Source organism: Ailuropoda melanoleuca, chromosome 3 (genome assembly GCF_002007445.2).
Source record: "Ailuropoda melanoleuca isolate Jingjing chromosome 3, ASM200744v2, whole genome shotgun sequence".
Taxonomy (NCBI): domain Eukaryota; kingdom Metazoa; phylum Chordata; class Mammalia; order Carnivora; family Ursidae; genus Ailuropoda; species Ailuropoda melanoleuca.
The window spans coordinates 84078423-84089547 of record NC_048220.1 but is presented as its reverse complement, the minus strand read 5'-3'; the positions used below and the strand labels follow the sequence as shown (position 1 = coordinate 84089547).

Genomic DNA, 11125 nt, shown 5'->3' with positions numbered 1-11125 from the left:
ACTGATAGAGACTCATGTCCGGCAGGACTGTGATCTCTATTAGTGAACCACCTGTTTTTCCCTCCCTTAGTTTTAGGGCAGCCCGGAGTGCCTGAGGAAGGTCACACAGATCCCACTCTGGGGGGAGGAGGTTGCGGGCTGTCAGCTTATGCTTTGTCCTCAGCTTGCCTTCTGCTCCCTCATCAATGTGACTCACTTCATTTCTTTCTTAACTTTGCAGATACCAAGGCAGACCTCCTATTTGGTCAAAATTGTCCAAGCAATCCTGGAATGCTTAGTTTAACGCAGTGTCACCTAATAAACCCTGTAAAACTAGGGTTGGCATTGTGGTCATTAATGCAATTTGGCCTGAATTGGTGTCGTAATCCAATTATTACTCCAATCAGAAATGTAAATTTCTTCACCCTGTATTTTCTACTACGCTGACTGCAATGAACAAGTTGTTAGGTACAAAGACAAGATTTATGCAATTCATCCTCCCCCAAATCACTTCCTATGTTATTCTAATTTAATGGATTGCTTCGTTGCACAGGTTCTTTTGAACTCGGCTTCCTCAGGAGGCCACCAGTCCTATAGGTAAGCTGACTCAAGTCTCCCACTATTTCCCCCGATTCAATTTAAATTAATGAATTACCATAATGCTAAATGTTCCTTCAAACAGTATTCACCACTCAGGTAATTGTAAACAGAAATGCAAAGTCAACATCAAAATTGCATGGCCGGCCATACAAGGATTCAAAATGTGCTTATAATTATGTTTTAATACTATTATTCACTTGAAAATTACAATTTTTTTCTTTTTTTCCTTCAGAGAATCTGCAGACTCCCAGGAGGTCCAGGCACCAAATGGAGGAGATTTAGGATTTTAAGAAGCTTATTGGTGAAAGAGGCTGGGACGATAACATCACCAATTAGCCTTTTAGTTCAATTCTAATTTAGAGCAGATTAGCCTTGCAATCAGGAGCTCCTATTTAGTTTCTCTTTCTTTTCTCCCCCAATCCCCAGATTGGACCATTCCCCCATCAAACAATGCTTTTTGAAAATTTTGACAAAGAATTTGGCTTTCAATCAGCAATTCTACTTCTGGAATCTAACTTAAAGAGATACTTGATTCAGAGCACAAAGATGCAAGTACAAGAGGCTTGAAACTGTAGTATGATATTGTAAACATCCTAACTGTTCATTATTAGGTAGCTAGTTGAATACATTTTCCAAGCAATGTCATACTACCTTGCTCAATAATACCTTATCTATTCACACAAATTCTACTGATAGCTATTAAAAAGATGAACAGTCTAGGAGAAAAAATAGTGAATGTGTATGAACATTTTCAAGGAAAAAACTACAAACAGTGAACATTTGAAAAGTATCTCAACTTCATTCACAATAAAGTAAATGCAAATCAGAACAAAATAAAATTTTAATTCATTTGATAGGCAACAAGTAAAAAGTTTGATAACTAAGGCTTGTGCATTTTTAGGAAACAAGCACTCTCGAATACTTTTGTCATAATGTTATTTGGTGCAACCTTTCCGGATGATGGTTTAGCAATTTCTTTTTTTTTTTTTTTTTAAGATTTTTTATTTATGTGACAGAGAGACAGCCAGCAAGAGAGGGAACACAGCAGGGGGAGTGGGAGAGGAAGAAGCAGGCTCTCAGCGGAAGAGCTCGATGTGGGGCTCGATCCCACAACGCTGGGATCACGCCCTGAGCCAAAGGCAGATGCTTAACGACTGCGCTACCCAGGTGCCCCTGGCAATTTCTACAGACACATACAAAGATGCAACATTATTGGTAACAGTAAAATTCAATACTGCATAATAAACAAACAAGCAAAACCCTGGAAACAACCAAAATATCCACCACAGGGAACTGGTTAAATAAATTGTGGCACATCCTAACAAATGACTTTTTTTATGCAGGTGTGAAAAAGATAGATTTACCTTATAGTTAAGGAATGATCTGCAGCAAAATATATCAAATGAAAAAAGCAAAGTAAATAACTCTAATAATGTGATCTGTTTTGTGTTAAAAAAAAAAGAGAGAGAGAGAAGGAAATACAGACATGTAAGTAATTTTGGATATTTTGAAGGATTCAGAAGAAACTCATAAAGGCATTTGGCCTTGGGAAGACCGAACCAGGAAAGGGAAGGTGGTTCTCAACTTGCACTTTTTATTTTGTAACTTTTTGTAGCATGAATTTGCTAATCTCATAGATGTGTTTCTTTTAATTTTACAAACTGTTCAATGTAGGATATCAGGTTTGAGAGAAAGTGATACACTTTTTGTTTGCTTCTTTGTGCTCTTCTACTAAATAAGAAGAAACATGTAATACTATTTAAAAAATATTATGAGCCAATAAAATGGATACTGTAGATCTCTATTCACTGACACAGCAAACCGTAAGGATATATTTTTTGAACTAAAAAAGCCAATTGCAATACAATGTGCATAGTATGATCCTGTTTGTGTAAAATTGTGTGCACCTGGGCGTATTCACCATTCAGAGATGTCTAGAAAGATGTTATCAAAGTGGTGATGTGGTTACACAGTCTGTTTTATAACCATTCTAAATTGCTTTAATTTTCTCAAAACAAGGGTGTATCATCTTTGAACAAAGAAGATAAAACAAAATTTTTATGAAGATTTTGACATCTACTTGATATCTCGGCAAATCAGAAACAGGGATGGAAACGGGGAAAGGATAAGAAAATTATTTAAATTAAGTAATGTACAATGAAAGCCTGCTACTAAAGCAGTCCAGTGGAAAAGCCAGGAGTGACCCAAAACTGGGAGATTATACCTGGAATCCAGCAGAAAGGATAGAGTGTTCTCTAAGGCACAGGAGAAACCCGAGCTGGCTAGCTGTAGCATAAACAAAAGTGGTCCATAGGCACTGACCCTGCCATATAATGAAAAAAAGAACAATGAAAGAAAATTACAGCCTTTGAAAAATGTACACCCATCAAAAACAAAATCCCCATTAATAAGGCAGAAAGCCCTACTGCTTAGAACATTTTTACTGCAAATGATGGTTTCAGATCTCCATGCTAAAGCAGACATGCTCTTTGGGTTTTTTGTTTTGTTTTGTTTTAAAGATTTTTTATTTATTTGACAAAGAGAGAAGCAGCGAGAGAGGGAACACAAGCAGGGGGAGTGGGAGGGAGAGAAGCAGGGGGAATGGGAGAGGGAGAAGCAGGCTCCCCGCCGAGCAGGGAGCCCGATGTGGGGCTCAGGGGTTGATCCCAGAATGCTGGGATCAAGACCTGACCCAAAGGCAGATGCTTAACGACTGAGTCACCCAGGCGCCCCGCAGACATGCTCTCCAGATAAAGCTAAAAATATATGTCATTTTTCTAAGTACATATGAATACAAGCAAATATACAGAAAAGCTCTAGAGAGTGAAACACAGAACCAACGAAGAGGGGGAACTGGGATCAGGATGGAGGAGGTGGTCAAATGAGGTTTTAACATTGTCCGTAATGTTTCAATTTTTTGATAAAAGGAAAATATTCACATATCTTTATTGTGGTAAAATATACATAAAATTTACTATTCTAAGCATTTTTTCTTTTTTTTTTTTAAGTAGGCTTCAGGCCCAGCATGGAGCCCAATGCAGGACTTGAACTCACAACCCTGAGATCAAGACATGAACTGAGATTCAGAAACGGACGGTTAACTGACTGAGGCACTCAGGCAGCCCTTAAACCATTAAGTGTAAAATACAATGGCATTAGGATATATTCACAATATCATGCAGCCATCACCACTATCCATTTCCAGAAGTTTTTCATCTTCCCAACAGAAACTCTGCACTTATTAAATAATGCCTCATTTTCCTTTCCCCTAGCCTCTGATAACTCTATTTTCTATTTCTATGAATTTTCTTATTCCAGTTAGCTCATATAAGTAGAATCATAAAATACTTGTCCTTTTGTGACTGGCTTGTTTCACTTAGCATGATGTCCTCAAGTTTCCTCCATGTTGTAGCATGTGTCATAATTTCAATTAAGGATGAAAAGAATTCTAAATTGTTTATCCCTTCAACTGTTGATGGACACAGGTTATTTCCACCTCTTGGCAATTACGAATAATGTTGCTATGAAGATAGGTGGAAAAGTCTGTTTGCATCCCTGCTTTTAATGCTTTGGAGTAAATACCCAGGAGTAGAATTGCTGGATCATATGGTAATTCTGTCTAACTTTTTGAGGAACTGCCAAACTGTTTTCCACAGCAGCTGCACCACTTTACATTCCCACCACCAATGAGCAAGGGTTCCAATTTCTCCGCATCCTCGCCAAAACTTGTTTTCCATTTTTTTAAATAATAGCCATCATAATGGGTGTGAAATGGCTTTGACTTATATTTTCACGTATATTTTTCATATGTCAGTTTTTAATTAAAAATTGTTTTTAAAAAGAAAGTGAGGGATTGAGACTTGTTTTCTGCATTCGCAAACTAGGGCTGCTAAGCTCTCTGAGAGAGAGGCCATGCCTATCTCGCTCAGTTTCGTCCCCAGCCCCTAACAAGTTGCCTCGCACCCAGCAGCACTCAAGGACTACGAGTTTCTCCTGCCATCCAAAACTGGAGTGCTCCTGTGAAACTTTTCACAAGCTGAAGTGGCGTAAAGCAAAGAAGCAATTACCATTAATTTACACAGAATTTTTTGAGTGTTCCCAGACCCAAAAAATAACCTCACTTAGGCTTTTCCATTACCATAGGACACATCTTGCTCAGAGTTAACAAAATAAATTGAGATAAAGCAAGATGCTCACAGATACGGTTCAAAGCTACAGTGGCTTGATGCTGAGATGCTGCTTGTAGTTCCTGGGGACCGAGCTTGGCAGGGCGACTCTCACGGCTGGGGGTGCATGCTGCCTCTATAACGGCTGCCTGCAAATCAAATGCTGAACACTATGTTTGCTTTTTGCCTTTTTTCACAAGAACGAAAATCCTCTTCAGATTTCTTTTGGTTAGCAAAGACAGATACTAATGTAGGTCTTCCATAAAAGCAAAGTGGTATAATGTGAAACTTTCAAAAAGTGGGAGTATTCATTGGATGAATAAATGACTGCATTAGCCTCTCAATTTACATGGGATTGATGTTTGAGTTAAGGGGAATAAGTCTATGAAGAAGTATCACCTTGAAAAACACACAAAAGTACTATTTAGCCATAAAAAAAAAAAAGAAGGAAATCCTACCATTTGCAAACTTGAGAACATTATATTAAGTAAAATAATTCAGAGAAAGACAAATACTCTCACTTATGTGTGGAACCTAAAACATTAAACTTATAGAAACAAAGAGTAGAGTGGTGGTTGCCGGGTTTGGGAGGGATGTGGAAATGGGGAGGTATTAATCATATGGAACAAAATATCGGTTTTAAGATGAGTAAGTTCTGAGCATCTAATGTACAGCATGATGACGATAGTTAATAATACTGTATTGTACTTGGAAGTTACTATGACGGTAGAGCTTTAACGTTCTCACCATAACAACAACAACAAAATCATAATTATGTGAGGTAAAGGATATGTTAACTAGCCTTATTGTGGCAAACATTTCACAATATATGTATGTATCAAAATATCACATTATACATCTTTTTTAAAAAATTTTATTTATTTATTTATTTGAGAGAGAGAGAGAGAGAGAGCCCAAGCAGGGGGGAGGGGCAGAGGGAGAGGGAGAAACAGACTCCCTGCTGAGCAGGGAGCCCAATGCGGGGCTCAATCCCAGGACCCTGGGATCATGACCTGAGCCAAAGGCAGATGCTTAACCAACTGAGCCACCCAGGTGCCCCAAAATATCACGTTATACATCTTAAACTTACCCAATGTTATATGTCAATTATATCTCAATAAATCTGGAAAAATAAAATAAGACAAATAGCCCAGGAAAAAAGAAAAAGAAAAATACACACACATATTAGTTTTTGAATAAGACACCATCATTTTGGAAGCTTTGGGTAAAAAGAGTATTTATTTCAAGACAGACCCAGGATGACCAAGCAACACTACTTACAGTTTTTTTTTTTTTGTTTTGTTTTTTTTTTTAAAGATTTTATTTATTTATTTGGACAGAGATAGAGACAGCCAGCGAGAGAGGGAACACAAGCAGGGGGAGTGGGAGAGGAAGAAGCAGGCTCATAGCGGAGGAGCCTGATGTGGGTCGATCCCATAACGCTGGGATCACGCCCTGAGCCGAAGGCAGACGCCCAACCGCTGTGCCACCCAGGCGCCCCAACACTACTTACAGTTTTAAGAAAAGCAGCTTCAGGGCCAGTATTCTTCCATCTGGGTTGTCAGATAAGGACAAGGTACTTTACAAGTATACTCTTATTACACAACCAGGGACTCCGTGCTTCCTGAGTTTCAGGCAAGACAGCTGAAGAGAAAGATATATACAGTCAGAACACTGTTGTACCCCTAAAGTCCTATCACTTTTTTTTTTTTTTGAGAGAGAGAGAGAGAGCATGCACACTCAAGCTGGGGAGGGAAGGGCAGAGGGAGGGAGAGAGAATCTTAAGCAGACTCCATGCTCAGCACAGAGCCCAATGCAGGGCTTGATCTCACGCCCCTAAGATCATGACCTGAGCCAAAATCAAGAGTTGGAGTCATAACTCACTGAGCCACCCAAATGTCCCAGTCCTATCACTATTTTTACGCTTGAAAGTTAGTTACTAATACTAATCATTTATCATAAATTCTGCAACAAAAGTAGAATTTAAATTTTTTTCCAATTAGTTCATATATCCGTGGGTGAATATTACTTATCGTAGATGGCAACCATCCATTACTTCTCCCTAGCTGAAGAAGATAGGACCATTCAATTTGTTTCCCCATTCCCTTCCCACAATTTGAAAGTGCAGCAAACTACCTCTTTCCGTTTCCCAAGCTGAGAACTTGTCTGAAAGTCACTGAACCACTGACTTAAATGAGCCCCATTATCCTTGGGTGTGACGGAAGGGAGAAAAGAGCTCATTGGTGTTGAGATAGGGGCCATCAGGATGAGAGCTGCCTGCATTTCCTTCCTTCTTGCGTTAAGCACATGAATTCTCCACATGTGAGTCAACTAGAGAGTGCAGAAGATGGCAGAGGCTTAAGGCTCTCGCTGGCACTCCCCAAGAAGCCCCTCTAGACAAGGATCCCCCCAAAACAAAAGGCTGTCTATTAGATTGCCTCTGGCAGTGACTGGTGGGGATGTCTGGGAGAAAGAGGTTGAGACTGACTTCTCCTAGGTTGGGAAGTGCACAGCGGAGGCCCAGAGAGCAACTATGCTGACTCCAAGTAAGACTGCTGGCATCTGGACTCCTGACGCACTGGGAGAACTGTTACTCAAGTAGCAACAACCAGCAGAATGAGAACAAACAACTCTTCCTGGACAGCCTTGCAGAGAACATTCTCTCTCCCTCCTCCTCATCCCTACTTGGGAGGAAACAAGAGCCAAGGGGAAAGAAAGGGACATTACCACCCCCTCCACTAAGAGCTGTTATAACCACACAAGTCTACCTGCACCAGGAGAATGGGAAGAGCTATGAATTAAGTATGAGATAAAAGATTGTAAATGAGCAAGCCTAAGACACAATACTTGGAATGAGACTGCATTAGTTACTGAAAGTGACTTCATAGTTACAGGACCAGAGTAGGATATTCCTTTATTTAAAAGATTTTATTTATTTATTTATTTATTTATTTATTTATTTATTTATTTATTTATTTATCTGAGAGAGAGAGCACATGGGGGAGGGGCAGAGGGGGAAGGAGAGGAACAAGCAGACCCTAAGCTGAGTGCAGAGCCCCACGTGGGGCTAGAACCCATGACCCTGAGATCATGATCTGAGCCAAAATCAAAAGTTGGATGCTTAACCAACTGAGCCACCCAGGTGATCCCAGAGTATGGTATTCTTAAGGGAATTCACTGTCAGAGAGCAAGAGGATTTCTAGAGACAGTGGTAATGATATTGGAGAAACAATAAAATTATTTCATATTTATATCTCTCAAATTAAGATTTCTCGAGCTGGTTACTGTCATAATTTATAATTATTTACTAGTTTATTGTTTGTCTTCCTTATAAACTATAATCACCATAAACCAGAGACAATGTCTACCTTGTTCACTACTGTGTCCCTTGAGCATAGCATATGTGCTCCACAAATTGTTAAATGAAGATTCCTTATCTTTTAAAGATACAAACTGAAATGTCTCTAGAATAAACAGTGTAATGTCTTGGATTTACTTTAAAATAATTCAGGAATGTGGGGGTGAGAGAGTGGGTGAGGACATAAGTGGAACAAGATTGATCATTCTTGAAGCTGGATGATGGGCGCACAGGGTTCATTATAATCTTCTCTCTCCTTTTTTTTAAAACTTCTTAAAATTGTGGGGAAATCATAATTCACTTTCTTAATTTTAAATTTTTTCTCAAAATAATACAAAAACATTCAAATTTACATAAAAGTTAAAGTAAACATCTATATAACCTACCATGTAGATTTGACAATGTTAACATTTTGTTATATTTGCTTTATCCATATTTATCCATCTACACACCCACCTATCTTATTTTCAATGCATTTCAAAGTAACTTGCAGATATCAGTATACTTCATCCCTTCACTATAGCATAAATCTCATAGAGTTCAAAAATTTTTTTAGGGTAAAATTTACTTACAGTGAAATCATATATTTATTATATATAAATATAACACATAACATATATATATGTGTGTGTATATATATATGTGTATATATATATAAAATATTTATATTTAAAAGTTTATAGTGTTATGTTTGTGTTCCCCAAAAATTCATACATTAAAACTCTAACCTCCAATTTGATGGTATTTGGAGATAGGTTCTTTGAGAGGTAATTAAGGTTAGATTAGACATGCCGATGGGGCCCTCATGCTAGGATTAGTAGCCTTAAGAAGAGATCTCTCTCTTTCTCTCTCTCCCTCCCCTCTTCTTTCTTCCCTCTTTCTCTTCCTTCCTCCTTCCCTCTCTCTTTCTTCTTCTCTTTCTCCCTGCATGCACCCACTGGGGAAAGACCATGTGGGGATATAACAAGAAATCTGCAACCCAAAGAGAGAGGAACCAAATTGGCCAGCTCCTTGATCTTGGACTTCCCAGCCTCCAGAACGGTGAGAAAATAAATTTCTTTTGTTTAAACAACCCAGACCATGTCATTTTGTTATGGCAGCCTAAGCCAACTAAGACATAGTGTTATTAGGAAGTCACTAAAGGGGGTTTGTTACATACTCTCTTAAAGATCACTTTGGCTGAATGTGGAAAAAGGAATGAAAGAGGGCAAGAATAGATACAGGAAGACGAGATAGGAGGCTGCTACAGTAGACTGGGCCAGAGGTGACCTTAGCTTGCCTAAAGTCATAACAGTAGAGCTCAAAAGAAGTGAAGGGGTGCAAAAAATATTTAGGAGACAAAAAGAGACAGGACTTGTTGGTGAGAAAGAGGTAGAAATCAAGCATAATGCTCAGATTTCTCACTTGAGCATTTACTGGCTGGTAGTACCACCATTCACTGAGATAGGGAACTGAGAAGAAGAAGCAGGCTTTTTTTGACAGGACAGAGGTTTGGTTTTAGACATACTCAACTTGAGATGCCTATGAGATTCGATACACATTTGGATATCTATATCTATATATTTATATTTATATCTATATCTGGTGCTTTGAGGACAGGGCTGGAGATAAACCTAAGGAGTCATCGGCAGGAAAATTATCATTTAAAGCCACAGGAATAGTTGACATTGCGTAGGGAGAGGTGTGTGAAGGTGGCCTATGTGAGACCTCTGAGAAACATCAAGATTTCAGGAGTGAGTAGAGGAGCGGAGTCATCTGAGGAGACTGAAAAGAAGTGGTAAGAGAGGTGCAGAGTCACAGAAGCCTTGAGAAGACAGTTGTTTCAAGAAGCAGAGAGTTAAATAAACCAAATATCTAATGGAATTTGGTGAAGACAACTTAACGAATCCCTTCACAACAAGGATGATTTCAGCCATTGGACCAGAACTTCCGAAATCCATTGGCCGTAGACTCTTCACCCACCAGACCAGCAGTTTTCAATGCATGGTCCCCAGAATAGCAGCATCAACATTACCTGGGAAATTTCAGAAAAACAAATTCAGAACCTCATACCTCCTACCTCAGATTTAGAAACTCTGGGTGGGGCCCAGCAATCAGTCTTCCAACAAGTCTTCCCGGTGATTGTGATGCTCTCTGAAGTTTGAGAATCACTGCACTAGACAGTGCTTAGGCAGCACCCGACAACCATTCCTTTGGGAACCAATCCCTCTTTGGATAAATACGATTTCCCATTGAATCTGTCAACACATATTACCAACTTGCTGAAGCATGAGCAACAGGATTTTTGTCAATACCCCACATTTATTGTAACACAGATCCTATCTTGATTTTAATATTCGTACCCTACAACCAGCCAACTACCTACCACTTCTCCCTCTACGGAGTGTATCTTCCTTTTTATCTTTATAGCTTTGCTCATTCATAACATCTCATTATTCCTGGCGTGTGCCACCTCATGGCTTTTCTTTGTACGTTTTTTCACATTTCTGATCCTGCTACCAACTGTACAAGTGTCTAAATCTCACAGCGTAAATTCCTGAGTGACACAGATTGTTGGTCAAACTGCCGATTGGTACAACTTAGGAGTAATTTGGCATCATTTATCGAAATAGCAGAAACATCACCTTTGACCCAGTAATTCCACTTCTAGGAATTCATCCTACAGACGTACTGCACATGTGCACAAGGAAGTGGGGTCTCTGTGCCCCACCTGGCCCCAGGCCAAGCCACCTACCCTCAGTCAGTCAGGGGCTCCTCCACCCCGTCTGTCTGTCGGAGGCTAGGTCCCTCCCCTCAAGGGGCCCCTCTCCTGGGCAGTCAGTGGACGCGGGCTCAGTCAGAGGCCTGTTCACACCTCACGTCACACTTGGGTCGGTTGGAAGCAGGTGGGAAGCCCTCACAGCCTCAGCGTCACGCAGGCACGCCCGCAACACCGGCCCAAGCCGGCTCCGACTTGATTTTCTCTCTGTCTGTTTTCCTCCCCAGTAAGGGAGGACGAGTGCCCCCGCCTAGCACTACGCCC

The 11125-nt window shown here is 39.9% G+C and overlaps 1 long non-coding RNA gene across 1 annotated transcript; it reads right to left on the bottom strand.

The window, feature by feature from the left end:
- Positions 1-2781: 2781 nt before the first annotated feature.
- Positions 2782-10334, bottom strand: LOC117801402. The gene is made up of 3 exons (XR_004623896.1): positions 10163-10334; positions 6259-6389; positions 2782-2902 (listed from the first exon to the last, which is right to left on the bottom strand). It is a non-coding gene; the product is annotated as an uncharacterized LOC117801402 (long non-coding RNA).
- Between the last annotated feature and the right edge of the window lie 791 nt (positions 10335-11125).